At 36.8% G+C, this 16059-nt stretch overlaps 1 protein-coding gene and 1 pseudogene across 2 annotated transcripts in view; both read right to left on the reverse strand.

Annotated features, from left to right (window-relative positions):
* Positions 1-16059, reverse strand: part of GRM1 (glutamate metabotropic receptor 1) — a 364089-nt gene that overhangs the window by 268623 nt on the left and 79407 nt on the right. The window lies entirely within an intron of this gene.
* Positions 1720-11362, reverse strand: LOC108585563 (annotated as a pseudogene).

The following is a 16059-nucleotide window of genomic DNA, read 5'->3' on the forward strand; positions in this document are numbered from 1 at the left end:
CATGAGGTCAGGAGTTTGAGACCAGTCTGGCCAATATAGTGAAACCCCATCTCTACTAAAGATTAAAAAATTAGCCAGGCGTGGTGGCGGGTGCCTGTAATCCCACCTACTTGGGAGGCTGAGGCAGGAGAATCACTTGAACCCCAGAGGCGGAGGTTGCAGTGAGCCAAGATTGCGCCATTGCACTCCAGCCTGGGCAACAGGGCGAGACTCTGTCTCAAAAAAAAAAAAAAAGGATCTCGGAAAAAAAACACTATTCTGTGCAATTTTCAACCATTTCACAAAATTTTTATTTTTATTGTCTAGAATGATGAAGGCAGTGGCTCTTAATTATTTTACTATTTTTCAAAATTACTTTATTCACAAAAAGAGATGGGATATGATAGGATTGCAGGAATCAAGAGTTTTCTCTTTTCATTGTTATATTTATTTATTTATTTATTTATTTATTTGAGACAGAGTTTCACTCTTGTTGCCCAGGCTAAGTGGAATGGTGCAATCTCAGCTCACTGAACCTCTGCCTCCCGGGTTCAAGCGATTCTCCTGCCTCAGCCTCCTGAGCAGCTGGGATTACAGACATGCACCACCATGCCTAGCTAATTTTTGTATTTTTAGTAGAGACGGGGTTTCTCCATGTTGGTCAGACTGGTTTTAAACTCCTGACTTCAGGTGATCTGCCCACCTTGGCCTCCCAAAGTGCTGGGATTACAGGCATGAATCACCGCGTCAGGCCAAAAATCAAGTTTTCTAGTCAAAGAACTTGCAATGCAGCACACCTGTTTCTGAATCCATTTATTACCAAAATCCATCCAAACTTTTACCCAGCCATTAATTCGCTCAGTGTCCTGGGTCAGAGGAAGAAATGTCGCCTCTTTCTTCAAACTCCAGCCTTATATATTTATTTATGATCCTATCTCCCTGATCAACTTATCAGTTAGTGTTTCTCCACTCTTCCAAAACTTATCTCTTTCTGTGAAAAGTATAAAGTGTTATACACTTTTCAATTTTTTAAATTCAAGTAACATTAAATATGACAAAAACAAATTCTAGGACTATAAAAAATACTGTTTTAATTTCAAACCACTAACCTACCTCTAAGACTCATACGTTGTCTTGTGAAAATATACCCTCATCTCAACCCCACATTGAATATCACTGTGCTAAGACCTTTCTTGGCTATCCCCCACCTCATATAGCTTTAAGATTCTTACTCTCTATCAAGTTTTTCCCTGAATCTACCAATCTCTAATGGCTTCCTCACTCCTCTACCAAATATTTCCTAGATACTGCTTTTTCCACAGACTCTAACACCTGTCCTCTCTTTGACCTTCCACTCAAAATAATAGCCAGCCAAAGATGTCCATGCTCAAATCTCTGGAACCAGTGAATACAATAGGAAAAAAGAAATTAAGATGGTAGATAAAATAAAGTCTTCTATTCACCTGGTCTGAAATTATGGAGAATGTTCTGAGTTATCCAGGTGTGCCCAATGTATATACAATGATCATTAACAGTAGCAGAGGGAAACAGAAGAGAGAACAAGGGAGATGGTAGTGTGAGGAAAACTCAGCCCAATGCTACTGGCTTGAAAATAGAGGAAGAAGGCTGTGATCCAAGGAATGTAGGCAGATTTCTACAATCCAAGGAATGTAGAAAAGGCATGCCAATATCTTAATTTTAGCCCAGTAACACTCATTTCAAACTTCTGACATCCAGAGCTTTTTTTTTTTTTTTTTTTTTTTTTTTTTTTTTTTCTGAGTAAAGAATATCTTTAATAGTGACTGGAAAGAGAAGTAATATCTGCTGTCTCTTCTGCCACCATCAAGCTCATGGTAGGACCATATTAACTTATACCAACAGAGGCTTCTAAAAACCATTTGGATTTGCCACAGCACGGAGGAAGGCATGGGAAAAGAAGAGGCAGGACTCTATGACCTATGATGGAGTATAGAGGCTGGTGGCTGGGAAAAAAAAAAAAAAAACAAGAACAATAGAAATGAGGCCATCCTCCTTATAATGCCATGCCAAGCAGAAGACCTCTGAAAATTCCCCTAGTCATTAGAACATTCTTCTTCACAAATGATACCACCTCCTCAACTTTGCTCTTGACCTCAGTAGGTATCTGATTGTTCTTATGGATCTTCAGCTCTTTGGCTTTCTTCATGTCCTCCTCCAGTTGTTGCCAGTCATCTTTGATGTACTCAGTATGACTTGCAAGCCAAAGGAGAAAAAGTTCACCCCTTACAGCTGTTGCAGCCAATTTTCAACCTTTTGGAATACGAAACTCATGCACCATCCAGTGAAGCTTCCAATTAACAGCTGGGTTGCCACGCAATACTTTTTAGCCATAGATCCAGATTCCTGTCCAAACAGCTTACCCCCATGGCTGATTTTGAGCAAATTCTGCAAGATCCAGTGACACAAAATTTCCCTCAAAGTGTCCTTGACTGGACATGGCCATTTCAGTGAGCTCATCTCCCAAAGACACATGCAGAGGATCCACGCTGTAGGATGCAGAGTGGTGTGTAGTTACCATGCCAGGTGGCTTTTGGCACGTGAGGGCCCAGAACTCAATATTAAAATTTTGTATTTTTAAGTCATTAACCTTGTGGTAATGTTATAGTAGAAAATAGAAAATGAATACATACATCCTCTGCAACCTTCATCACTGTAGCCAATTTACACAGGAGAGTACTCTTGAGTTAGACAAATTTTTATTTGAATATCTTTGCTGTAGTGACTAGGTAAGTGGCTCTGGAAAAGTCATCAAACCTCTTTGAGCCATAGTTTTCTCATATATAAAATGCCCCTAGTATGTAGCACAAATTCAAAAAAGATTATTTCAAGTGATTTCACACTGCAAAAAAATAGACTTCAATAAAATAGTGTACCCAAGATAAAAAATATAAACAATAACAAAAGCAAGCCTCAGAAAAGAGGAATAGAATTAGTGTCTGGAATTGTTACAACATATTACCAAAATTTTCCAGTTCATAACAAAAAAAATGAGATATTTTTTTAAAAGTGTGACTCATATACATGCAAAAAAAAAAAAAAAAAAAAAAAAAAAAAAAAGCAGGCAACAAAAACTGCCTGTGAGATGGACCAGATGTCAGCTATAACAAAGTCTTAAAAGTATCTATTATAAATATATTCAAAGAACTAAGGAAACTATGCCTAAAGAAGTAAAAAAAAGGATGCAATGACAATGTCTAATTAAATAGAGACTATCATAAGTTATTTAAAAAAACAAGAACCAAAATTAATTCTGGAGTTGAAAAGATAAACAAAATGAACAGTTTACTAGAAGGGCTCAACTATAGGTTTGAACTGGCAGAAGAAATACTAAGTGGATCAATAACGACTACAAAACCCAAAGAACAGAGAGAAAATAGAATAACAATAAAAACAAAAGTGAACAGAGCCTCAGAGAAATGTGAGATACCTTTAAGTGAGTGTACCAACATACATATAAAAAGGGTACCAGAAAAAGTGGAGAAAGATAAAGGAGAAAAAAAAAATATTTAAAGCAATAATGGTTGAAAACTTTCCAAATTTGCTGAAAAACTTTTATCTACATATGCAAGAATGAACTCCAAGTAAGATAAACACAAAAAGATTAAGGCTTAGCATAGTAAAACTGATTACATTGGAATAAAGAAAAAATCTTGAAAACAGCAAGTGAAAAACCACTGATCACATAAAAAGAAAACCACAATAAGATACAGAAGTATCCCTTATGAAAAACAAAAGAGGCCAAAAAACAGTCGAATGACATATTCAACATGCTGGAGGGAAAAAAAGTTGTTAGCCAAGAATATTATGTCCAGCAAAAATATTTTTCAAAATTAAAGGCGAAATAAAGATATTCTCAGATAAACAAACATTACAGAAAGGCAAATCAAAACCACATGAGATATCATTTTATGCTCACTGAGATAGCTATATAAAAAGGACAATAATGATAACAAGCCTCAGTTAGTATGTGGAAGCTTCATACATTGCTAGTAGGAATGTGAAATAGTGGCCTCCTGCCTTCACCAACTAGAACACAAAATAAAATATATGAATCAACTGTTATCAGACATTGTATAAATGTCAATATAGGAGTATCATATTCCAGAAAATTAAAATCAAAGAGATGAACCAAATTGCCCACGTTACTGTCCGGTGGTAGTCTCTAGGCTGCAGAACAGGGAGGGGGAAATTCAGCAAAGAATAAGAAAACAGGGATCAGAGTTTGGGAAGGTTGAAGCAGGTAGACTCACTGGGACAGAGCACTGAAAAGGAGAAAAGTGGGTTGAGAAATAAATCTGTGGAGGGATTCCCTCCAGTCTTCAGCTAAGTTCTGATGTGCACGTATCTGAGAAAAAAATATCTAAGGCTGGAGAAAGACTCACTGGAAAACATAGAACAAACAAATCCTGGAACTTACACAACACTGAGAACAGCACATACCCCATAAACTGTAGTGGAAAGCCTGCCTGGCAAAAGAGAGAAGAACATTAAAACAACTACTCTAAATATGTTTTTTTATATCCCAGAAGAACGACCATGTTAAGAAAAGAAACAGAAAGTAAACAAAATATTCAGGTATAACTTCTAGATGAAAAATACGATATCTGAAATTTTAAAATGACATGATGGGATTAACAGCAGATTAGATGTTGCAAAACAAAAGATCAGTGTACTCAAAGTTACAGCAATAGAAACTGTTGAAAATGAAAAAGAGAAAAAAGTGGAAAATAAGTAAACAGATAAATTTTCTATGTAAAAATATCAAGAGATCAAAGACATATAAATGGAATCTCAGCTACAAAGAATATAACAGCAAAGGCAAAAATAATATTTGAAGAAGTAATGGCCATTTTTCCAAATTTGATCACACTTAACTAAAACATTCAAGAAGCCCCAAGTCCCATAAATATTATAAAACTACATTAAGGCTTATCATAATAAAATGACTCAATACTAGTGATAAGGAAACATGCTTAAGAGCATTCAGTGATAATACATATTAGAGAAACAAAGGTAAAAAGAAGTACTGCAGATTTCTCATCAGAAACCATGCAAGTCAAAGTATAATTAAGTAATATCTCTAAAGTATTGAGAGTAAAAGTCAACTATCAACCTAGAATTCTGTACTAGGGATTTTTTATTCAGTAAGACAAAATTAAAACATTTGAAGGCAAAACAAAAAGTAGAAGAAAATTTGTCTCAGTAGATAAGCCCCACAAGTGATGTTAAATGAAATTCTTTAGGCAGAAGAAAAAATACAGATGAAAATATGGATTAATACAAAGGAATAAAGAAGGCCATAAACAGTTTTTATATTGATAAATATAGAAGTTAATTTTTCTCATTTTATTTCTTCAAAGATAATTCACTAAGCAAAAATAATGATGTATTTTGAGTTTAAGAATAGATATAGAAATAAAATATATGATAACAATAGAACCAAAAGTGAGGGAGAAATAGAAATTTACTACCATAAACTTCTTACATCATATGTGATGCAGTATAATATTCTTGGAAAGTGAGCAATAACAATGTAAAGAAGTATATTTTAAACCCTAGATTCATAAAATAATTGTCATAGCTAGTAAGCCAAAAATAGAGATAAAATGGAATGCTAAAACTTCAATTAATCTAAAATAAGAATAAACGCACACATGTTATATTATATTTAACAAAATGACAAGTTAATTTAGTGAAGAAATAATATTTCTTTCAGTAAAATGTTCTCAAATGACTGGGGTATTCTTATATAAAAAGAACATTCACCCTTATGTCAAAACATATACAAAAATAAGGTCCAAATTAGTCATATCTCTAATATGGGGCAAAAACTATAAAACTTTTAGAAAAATGTTTGTGACCGTGGAGGAGGTAAAATATTTTTGATAGAACACAAAGAGTATAAACCATAAAAGAAGAAATTATTAACTGCACTGTTAAAATTCAAAATGTTTCATCTTCCAAAGACATTCAGCAGAATTGAAATTTCAGATACATATTGAGAGAAAATATTTATTATACATATATATGATAAATCACTTGTGTCCAGAATTTATAAATAACTTTTACGACTCTGTAATGAGAAGATAAACAACCTGAAATCCAAATGGACATAGATGTGTAAGATATTTCACCAAAAAAGATACTAAAATGTCAGATAAGTACATTAAAATGTTCAATATTATTAGTCATTAGGAAAATGCAAATTAAAACCACAAAGAGTTGCCGTGATACACCCACTGGAATAGCTAAAAGTAAAAAGACTGACAACACTATTTTGGTGAAGATGTGGAGGAATTAGAACTCTCATACATTGTTGGTGGAACTGCAAAACTGTACAGCCACTTTGGAAAATAGTCAATTTCTTATACAGTAATTGACAAGGGTAAACATACACTTATGACCCATAATCTCACCTCTAGATAATTCCTAAAGAGAATTGAAAATACATGTCCACACAAAGACTTGTACAAGAATGTTCACAGCAGTATTATTCAAAATAGTTACAAATTAGAAACAATCCAAATGTCTGTCAATAGATAAATGGATAAGCAAGTTGAGATATATCTATGTCATGGAATACTACTCAGCAATAAAGAGAAAATTAGTAATATGCCCAACAACATAAGGGAATCTCAAAAGTACTTTGTCAATTGAAAGAAATCAGACACAAGAGATTACATTCTGTATGATTCCTTCTATATGAAATTCTAGAAAAAGTCAAAGTGTAATGCCATGGTTGCCTGTTTCCAGGGGTTGCGGAGGAGAGACTGCAAAGGGGCACTAAGGGGCACTTAGAAACAATGTGCAAGTGTTCCACAACATGATTGCCTTGGTGCTTAAGGCAAAGCATGATTGCTTTGGTGCTTATGTCACTGTATACACTGTATAGAGTTATCAAAATGCATCAAATAAACACATAAAATTGGTGAATTTAATAAAGCTAATTTGAAGACCACAGATAAATTCCTAAGTCCTTTCCCCAGCATATTAAACTGGAATCTGAAGAAGGTGGAGCTCAAAAGCTAAAGTTTTTAAAATATCCCCAGTTTTATGATATAGACAGATAAGCGGCTATGGAGAGGGTCTAACTTCAGGAACAACTCAATCATCAGACCTCATTCTGGTAATTAGCAAGAGATAGTTCATTGGTAGGCCCCAGGCAACTCTAGACTTGGAGATAGCTAAGGCTGACCTTGAGTTATGCTTAAATGCTCCTACTTTGCATTTTGATTAGTCAGAAAACTGGAACATGACTATGTTTTCAGAGGGCAGGTCAATAGGCTAATTTGGGCAGCAGGAGAAGACACCAACACAGGAAATAAACAGAACTTCTAATAGTTTTGTACTGCTCCTACTACTATTAACTAATCTCAAATGTATCTGTAGTTTAAGACAAAAACCTTGAAGGCAAGTAAATTTCAAGAAATAAAAAAACAGAGTTGAATTGGTAGAGTCACAGGCAATAGAGTTAAACTTTCATTTTGTCTTCCCTTTCAAATATGCCCTATAAGCAGTTCATGCATAGTGAATGCCACATGAGTGCAAATCCCTGATCTAGGCATCATAAGGTAGTGGTTCTGAAAGCTAACTCATCAGAGGGGGGAAAATAAAGAAAGAAGATGCAAAGTCCTGACCAAGAAATTATACTGATGGTCTAAGGTGAGATCAAGGAATCTATTTTTAAGTGTGTCTGCTGATTCTGATTTAAACCCAGGTAAGAACTGCCCCAGGTGCTACAAGAACATATTAAGATAAATTCCATATTGTCTCTGATCAGCATCAAAGACAAAATGAACTGAATCATAATGACATCCTTTTCCATCTATTCAAGTTGGGTAGTGCCATACAGAGGCAGACAGCACCAGATATCCTTTTCCTCAATGTTTTAATACCCTAAAGGCAGGTAAAGACCATGAAAGTGGAATCTTTTGTGTTTCAGATGTCCAGTATCTGAAACATGAGACTATAGGTGTTAGAATATAAGAAGGGTTTATAATTACCAACTTTAAGGTAAATCAGCCACCTCAGTTATTATGAAAATCCTGAGCAATTCTGTGCCAGAGATGTATACTCACAATAACTGTTGATATCTCACAAATAATATTTATTCTCTAGAGTATTCTAAACAAAATTCCTTCTCCTCCCCAAGCAACCTTTCTCAGTCTTTTTCTAGCAGTGTAATTTTCCACAAAGCTCTCATTAATCTGCCTGTAGAGCAGGAGTGTTTTAAGAAAGGTATAGCCTGTCTACAGGTTTGTAATCATTTCCTGCCCTTGGGAGCTGAGAAAAGGCCAAGTCATATATCTGTAAGTCATGACCATTATGCATCAGAAAATGCTTATCTGCCTTGCTCGCCTTCTGATTATAATCCATTTTTGGAGATGTCACACTTCAATGAAAGTCCATATTCTCTTCAAAATAAAACCTTTGCAATTTTTCCTGAAGGCTGCAAACTTTAGATTCTTCCCCATTTTTTTTCCCATAGTGGAAAGATGAAAGCTAAAATAACCCATATTTTATTTTTAAAAAGCATATGAAACATAACACCATGCTATATAATCTTATATTTCAAGGATATAGAGGTCACTTTTCCAAATATGTGTTCTGAAAGAAAAAGATTCCAAAAGGTACACAGTAAAAACCAAGTATTTCATTTGCTTTTAAATGAAACTGTAATCTTCTTTCCAAATAAAGCTATTGCCATTTCAACCATTTTTTACATGTGTGTTTGATGTGTTTGTTGTGTTTCAACTAAAAAAGCATGGCATTTAAAATTTTCTTAGACCAACTTTTAGCTAAAGGGCCGGAGGTGGTGTTTCTCTGCAGTGAGGAGTGATAGAAAGTTGGCCTAATGAGTGAGAAGATCACAGAGTTGCGAGAAACAATAGATAAAACAGTACACACTAGTAAGGGATAAGGAACTGAAATGTAAGAACGGTAAAAAAAAAAAAAAAAAAGAAAAGAAAAAATGTAGTCATAATCCAGTGAAAAAGGCTAGCAAATATATAAATAAATGTGGTACACCTAGTATGTCTGCTCAGAGACTCCTAACAAAGCAGAATGTAAATTTACAATAAAGTCTTCCCAAGATGAGGAAACCAGGGTGGAGGCTCAGGATCCTGCCAACACTATGCAAAGGACTAAAGACAGGAGGCTCTCACTCAACCTGAAAGAACAGTGTGTCTTTAGGGGAGCTAAGGTACCCGCAAGGGACTTACTAGTGAGACCCAGTGATGACTCATCAGGCAAGCAGGCATTTTGGGATTAGACAAATACAACAACCCAAATGGGTTGTTGTTCCAATTTTACAGATGAATTGTAGAGATACAGGCTGATTGAAGAGCATCAACCCTTACCAAACCAGGTAAAATTTACTGATTCTAGACTATCACAGGGAAATCAGGGGTCACACAGTGAAGCTACCTGCTCTCTCTACTACCCACCAAGCACTTTGACGTAGTTATTAAAAAGTTATCATGACAAAACACGATGCTAGGCATGAAGGAAAATAAACAACTGTGCAAAACTTGGTTCCTACAGTTGAGGCAGTTACAATTCAATACCTATATATATATATATATATATGATAATATGGTGCAGTAGTAAGTTTGAATATTGACTTCACCACTTATTAAACTTAGGAATTTGGAGTAATTATTGAACTTCTCTGCTTTTCAAGTCAACCTTTCAGGGTTGTTGTTGGAACTAGAGACAACATATATCAATAGCCTAGTACCTACCAAACTCTCAATAAATAGTAGCTGATTTTTGTATTCATATACATAAATTATTCTCAGTTTTAATTTCTTCAGATAAAAAAATTAAGGATTAGAACAGATTCATCAGTTAACTATTAGAATTTTAATAATTTTAACTTAGAATTTTAGAGAAATAGCACACATTCCAAGTTGGCTTCTACATAAATATAGTTCTATAGATAAAGCCTGGTGTGAAAAGAGAATGATATTGTAAAGTCTCATGTTAAGATAAAGAAATGAGCTAGAAAAGAGGTTAAATGAATTATCCTTTAATGAATCATCATAGGAAATACTTAAAACTAAGCACAAAATAAAAGAATGCAAAGAAACAAAGAATAACTAGAAATGTAAAATCATTTTCTCATGGGAGATACTTTAGCTGATTTTCCCAAAGAACGTGACTCTAAACAGTGAAATGAATCTCTGAAAGAGAGGGCAAGTTAAAAGGAAACTAAGATTAATGCCAATATCTCTTAAACAAAATAATCATGGTAAAGCTAGAACTCTTATCTCATGTTTTGTTTTGTTCTTCCATTACTCCACAAACTTACTAATTAATAGCACAGATTCTGATGTTGCAGTCCCTAAGTTCAAATCCCAGCACTGACACTGCAGCACTTTTTGACAAGTTACTGTATTCTATAAATTGAGAGGGGAATAATATTACTACCTATCTCATCACATTGTTGTGATAATTAACTGAGTTATGTGCAAAGTTCTTAGAACAGTGCTTATATATAGTAAGACCTAAACAGGTATTATCAGATGCAGGTGCATCATCAGCATCACAATCATTATTAAAATTATTATTATAAATATAGTGCACATAATTCTGAGAAGCATCTTAAATAAAGCTTTCATAGAGCCAATAAGAAATTATTCTTTTGCACGATGATTAACTTGATTGTGATTAGTTAATTTGCTTGGTGGAGAATACTATGCCAATTTGTTCAAACTCAAAGTTTGAGTCTCCCCTGGGTCTGCTGGCTATATTCCATAACCACAGATTTATCCTAATATTGACCAGCTTATTCTATGAATTCTGGTTTTAACAAAGCAGCTGGTGAGAAAATTGATCAGACCGAATTCATGAACAATATTAGACAAATCTATAAATACATTCTTATTGATCTTAGATTAGCCATATTTTCTTAATATATTATAAATTCTAGGACTGGAAAAATGTTTAAAGATGACCTGGAGCCAAATATTTTATTTTTATAGAAAAAAATAGGCTACAAGACAAAAAGCTACTAAGTAAATAAGATCACATAATTGCTCCGTGGCATAGCTAGAGGTCTTAGCCCATGTTTTGTTTTGTTTGGTTTTTTCATTAGCCCACATTTATTAAATATATGATATTTTTATTCTCTATGAGAGCTTCCTTTTTCAGAAGTCTATTTTTCTATCAATATAGTTCATTATTCCATTGTAAGCAACTCATTCCAAGTGATCAAATATGGAGCTTTGAAGGCCTTTGTAATGACTTTGTTATGAAAGAAATAGGGGGGCGGAGCAAGATGGCCGAATAGGAACAGCTCCAGTCTCCAACTCCCAGCGCGAGCGACACAGAAGACCGGTGATTTCTGCATTTTCAACTGAGGTACTGGGTTCATGTCACTAGGGAGAGCCGGACAATCGGTGCTGGTCAGCTGCTGCAGCCCGACCAGCGAGAGCTGAAGCAGGGTGAGGCATCGCCTCACCTGGGAAGCGCAAGGGGAAAGGGAATCCCTTTTCCTAGCCAGGGGAACTGAGACACACAACACCTGGAAAATTGGGTAACTCCCACCCCAATACTGTGCTTTAAGCAAACAGGCACACCAGGAGATTATATCCCACACCTGGCCGGGAGGGTCCCACGCCCACGGAGCCTCCCTCATTGCTAGCACAGCAGTCTGTGATCTCGTGGCAAGGCAGCAGCGAGGCTGGGGGAGGGGCACCCGCCATTGCTGACACTTAAGTAGGTAAACAAAGCCGCTGGGAAGCTCGAACTGGGTGGAGTTCACAGCAGCTCAAGGGAACCTGCCTGTCTCTGTAGACTCCACCTCTGGGGACAGGGCACAGTAAACAACAACAGAAGCAGCAGAAACCTCTGTAGACGCAAACGACTTTGGTCTATAGCTTTGAAGAGAAAGAAAGGGTCCCAACACAGAGGTTGAGATCTGAGAGCGACACTCTGCTCAAGAGGGTCCCTGACCCCTGAGTAGCCTAACTGGGAGACATCTCGACAAAGTCTGACACCACCACCTCACAGGGTGGAGTACACCCTGAGAGGAAGTCAGCAAGAATCAGAGACAGGCACTCGCTGTTCAGCAATATTCATTTCTCAGCCTCTGCTGACACCAGGCAACAGGGTTCTGGGAGGACCTGGGCACTTCCAACAGTATTCCACAGCTGAGGGAACCCTAATTGTTGTAGCTGAAAACTATCAAACAGGAAGGACATCTCCACACCCTGAAAACCCCACTGGAAGTACGGCCAAATTTACTCACTTCCCATCAAAGACCAGGAGGGCAGATGTAAAACCACAAAGATGGGGGAAAGCAGGGCAGAAAAGCTGAAATTAAAAAATGTTGAGCTGATCTCCCCAGTATAGAGTGGTTTAATAACAGTAGCGACTAAAGCGATGAGAATGACTTTTGACGAGATGAGAGAAGGCTTCAGTCCATCAAACTTCTCTCTAGAGCTTTTAAAATGGAATAATTTCACATACCCAGTGCAAAGAAACTGGTAACTTTAAAAAGCGAAGAATGAGCGGCCAGAGTAATTAATGCAGAGAAGGTCATAAACTTAAAATTACAGATGAAACGCATTGCAGCGACATAAATGCACGCTTCTCAGTAACTCGGACTCTGACTAACTGGTACGAAAAGAGCATCAGCCGGATTGGAGGATCAAAACGAAATCGAAAATTCTGGCGGAGAAGAGAAACCAAAAGAAAAAGCAAAGAAACGAACAAAGCTTCAGCATAGATTATGTAAAAAGACCCAAACTGGTGTAAAATTGACTCTGAGAGGCTGATGCGGGCGCAGCACAGCGAATATGGCATAAGATATGTATCAAACCCGTACTGCTATGCACATGTACCTGGCATAAACCTAAAGTATACATAATAAATAAATTCAAAGTTGAACCCATCGGGCCTGATTGGGGTGCCTAAAAGTGAGGGGGGGAAATGGAACCAAGTTAAGCACCTTTCAGATATCATCCAGGAGAACCCCTAAACTTAGTAGCAGCCAAAATATTCCAGTCCTATGTTCAGGAGAACCACAAAGATGGCTCCCTCGAAAGAGCAACCTCCCAGACACATACCTCACAGATCTCACCAAAGTTGAAATGAAGGGAAAACGGGAGGTGTTTAGAGAAAGTCGGTTACGCATTAAAGGGAAGCCCATCAGACTAACAGAAAGCAGATCTCTCGGCAGAAACTCTGCAAGCCAGAAGAGAAGTGGGGCCAATATTCAACATTCTTAAAGAAAAGAATTTTAAACCCAGGAATCTCATATCCGCCAAAACTAAGTTTCTATGCTAGGCTGAGAAAATGAAATCTCCTTTACAGGATAAGCAAATGCTGAGATTATCACCACTAGGCCTTCATAAGAGACCCTGAAGGAAGCACCAAACATGGAAAGGAAACAACCGCAGCCTCAGCCATTAAGAAAACATGCCAAAATGTAAAGACCATTTTGAAATAGGAAGAAACCACTCAACCACCAGCAGGTAAACAACTAGTTAATATCATAATGGCAGGATCTGCCCACACACACAATAACCTTTAACAAATGGACTAAATGCTCCGAATTAAAGACCAAGTGTAAACTGACAAAGAGCCAATCTACCAGCCTAATGTATTCAGGAGACCCATCTCAACAATTTGAGAGATACAATATTAGGCTCAAAATAGAAGCGGGATGGAGGAAGATTTCACTTCAAGCAAATGGAGAAAACAAAAAGCAAAGGGTTGCAATACTACTGATGTTCAGACTTTGAACCACATCAAAGATCAAAGAGACAAAGAAGGCCATTACATTTATGTAAGATCTAATTCCAACAGGAAGAGTTTAATCTATCCAAACAGAAAACCAATATGCGGAGCACCTGAGGATCTCTTACAAAAGCAAAGTCCTCTTAGAGACTTACAAGAGACTTTAGACTCCCATACAGCTGCACATGGGAGACTTAACACTTCACCGTCACCTGTATGAGATCAACAAGACAGGAAAGTAATGGGCGATGATCCTATATCTGAACCCCATCTCTGCAAGGCGACCTATAGAGACGAAACTCTCTCACCCTCAAACCAACAGAATAGACATTCTTCTCAGCACCACATCAGACTTACTCCAAAAACACCTACACTTCAAAGCAAAGCACCTCAGCAATGTACAAAGAAAACAGAAATTACAACAAACTGCCTCCTCAGACCACAGTGCGCAACTCAAACTAGGAACCTGGAAAAATTTCATGAAACTCAATCAAAAAACTGCTCTCAACTTCATATGGAAAACTTTGGAAAATCAACCTGCTCCCTTGAATGACTACTGGGTACATAATGAAATGAAGTGGTGAAATAAAGATGTTCTTGAACCCGATGAGAACAAAGATTACAACATAATGAATTCCTGGGACACATGAAGCTAAGTGTGAGGGAAATTCATAGTAATTCAAGTGCCGAGAGCGTAGTGATTTAAATTTGACAATTTAACATCAATTAAAAGAACTAGAGCTTATAAATGCAGTGCTTAGAAGGCAAAAATAACTAAGATCAGAGCAGAACTGAAGGCGATGGAGACAAGAAAACCTTCTAAAAACAATGAATCCAGGAGCTGGCCTGAAAGATCAACCAAATTGACAGACTGTTGGGTTAGCAAGACTAATGTTAAATAAAAAAGAGAGAAGAATCAAATCTATACCAAAAAATTTATATCACCACCACCCCACAGGAAATACAAACTGCCACCATCAGAGAATACTATAAACACCTCTATGCAAATAAACCGGCACTACAAAACAAATGAGAATGGACACTTATGACTTTCAAGAATAAACCAGGAAGAAAGTTGAACTCTAAATGAATTTAAATAGCAAGTTCTGAATGGAGTACACCACAGCCTACCACAACCAAAAAAAAGTCCAGACCAGATGGATTCACAGCTGAATTTCTACCAGAGGTACAAGGAGGAGCTAATTATTCCTTCTGAAACTATTCTAATCTGCTTAGGAAAGAGGGAGGGAATCCTCCCAAATCATCTCTTACAGCTTCTAACATCATCCTGGATACTCAAAGCCTATGGAGATTACAATGAAAAGAAAGAATTTTGCATCTACATCCTGATGAACATCGATGCAAAAATCCTCAATAAAATACTTCAAGTAAAACCCCAGATGCAGCAGCACATCAAAAAGCTTTCATCCACCATGATCAGCGGCTTCATCCCGATGCTATTCAAATGATTCACAAAATCAATAAACATAATCCAGCATATAAAAGATAGTGAACCAAAGTCACAGAACCACATGATACCTCTAATGATGCAGAAAAGCTTTGACAAAATTCAACAGCTCTTCATGCCAAAAACGCCAATAAATCTCGGGTATCTTCGGATGGAACGTGATCTCAAAAATAATAAGAGCTATTTATGACAAAACCCACAGCCAATATCATACTGAATGGGCAAAACTCGGAAAAAATTCCCTTTGAAAACTTTGGTGACAAGATGAGGGATGCCCCTTCCTCTCACCACTGCTATTCAGCAGTTCTGGCTGAAGTAATCAGGCAAGAGAAAGAAATCGAGGGTATTCAGTTGGGAAAAAGAAGAAGCTCAAATTGTCCCTCGCAGATGATTAAGGATGAAAACCCATTGTCTCAGCCCAAAATCTCCTTAAGCTTGATAAGCAACTTCAGCAAAGTCTCAGGATACAAAATTAATGTGCAAAACTACAAGCATTCTTATACACCAGTAACAGACAAAATGAAAGCCAAATCATGAATGAACTTCCATTCAGCAATTGCTTCTAAAGACAAAATACCTAGGAATCCAACTTTACAAGGGATGGGGTAAGACCTTTCGGTGAGAACCATGGCCACTGCTCAAGTGAAATAAAAAGAGGACACAAACAAATGGAAGAACATTCCATGCTCATGATAGGAAGAATCAATATCATGAAAATGGCCATACTCGCCCAAGGTTATTTATATCCAATGCCATCCCCATCAAGCTACCAAACGTGAGTTTCTCTCACAGAATTGAAAAAAACTGCTGGAAGTTCATATGGAACC

The sequence above is a fragment of the Papio anubis genome, chromosome 6 (genome assembly GCF_008728515.1).
Source record: "Papio anubis isolate 15944 chromosome 6, Panubis1.0, whole genome shotgun sequence".
In the NCBI taxonomy this organism is placed as follows: domain Eukaryota; kingdom Metazoa; phylum Chordata; class Mammalia; order Primates; family Cercopithecidae; genus Papio; species Papio anubis.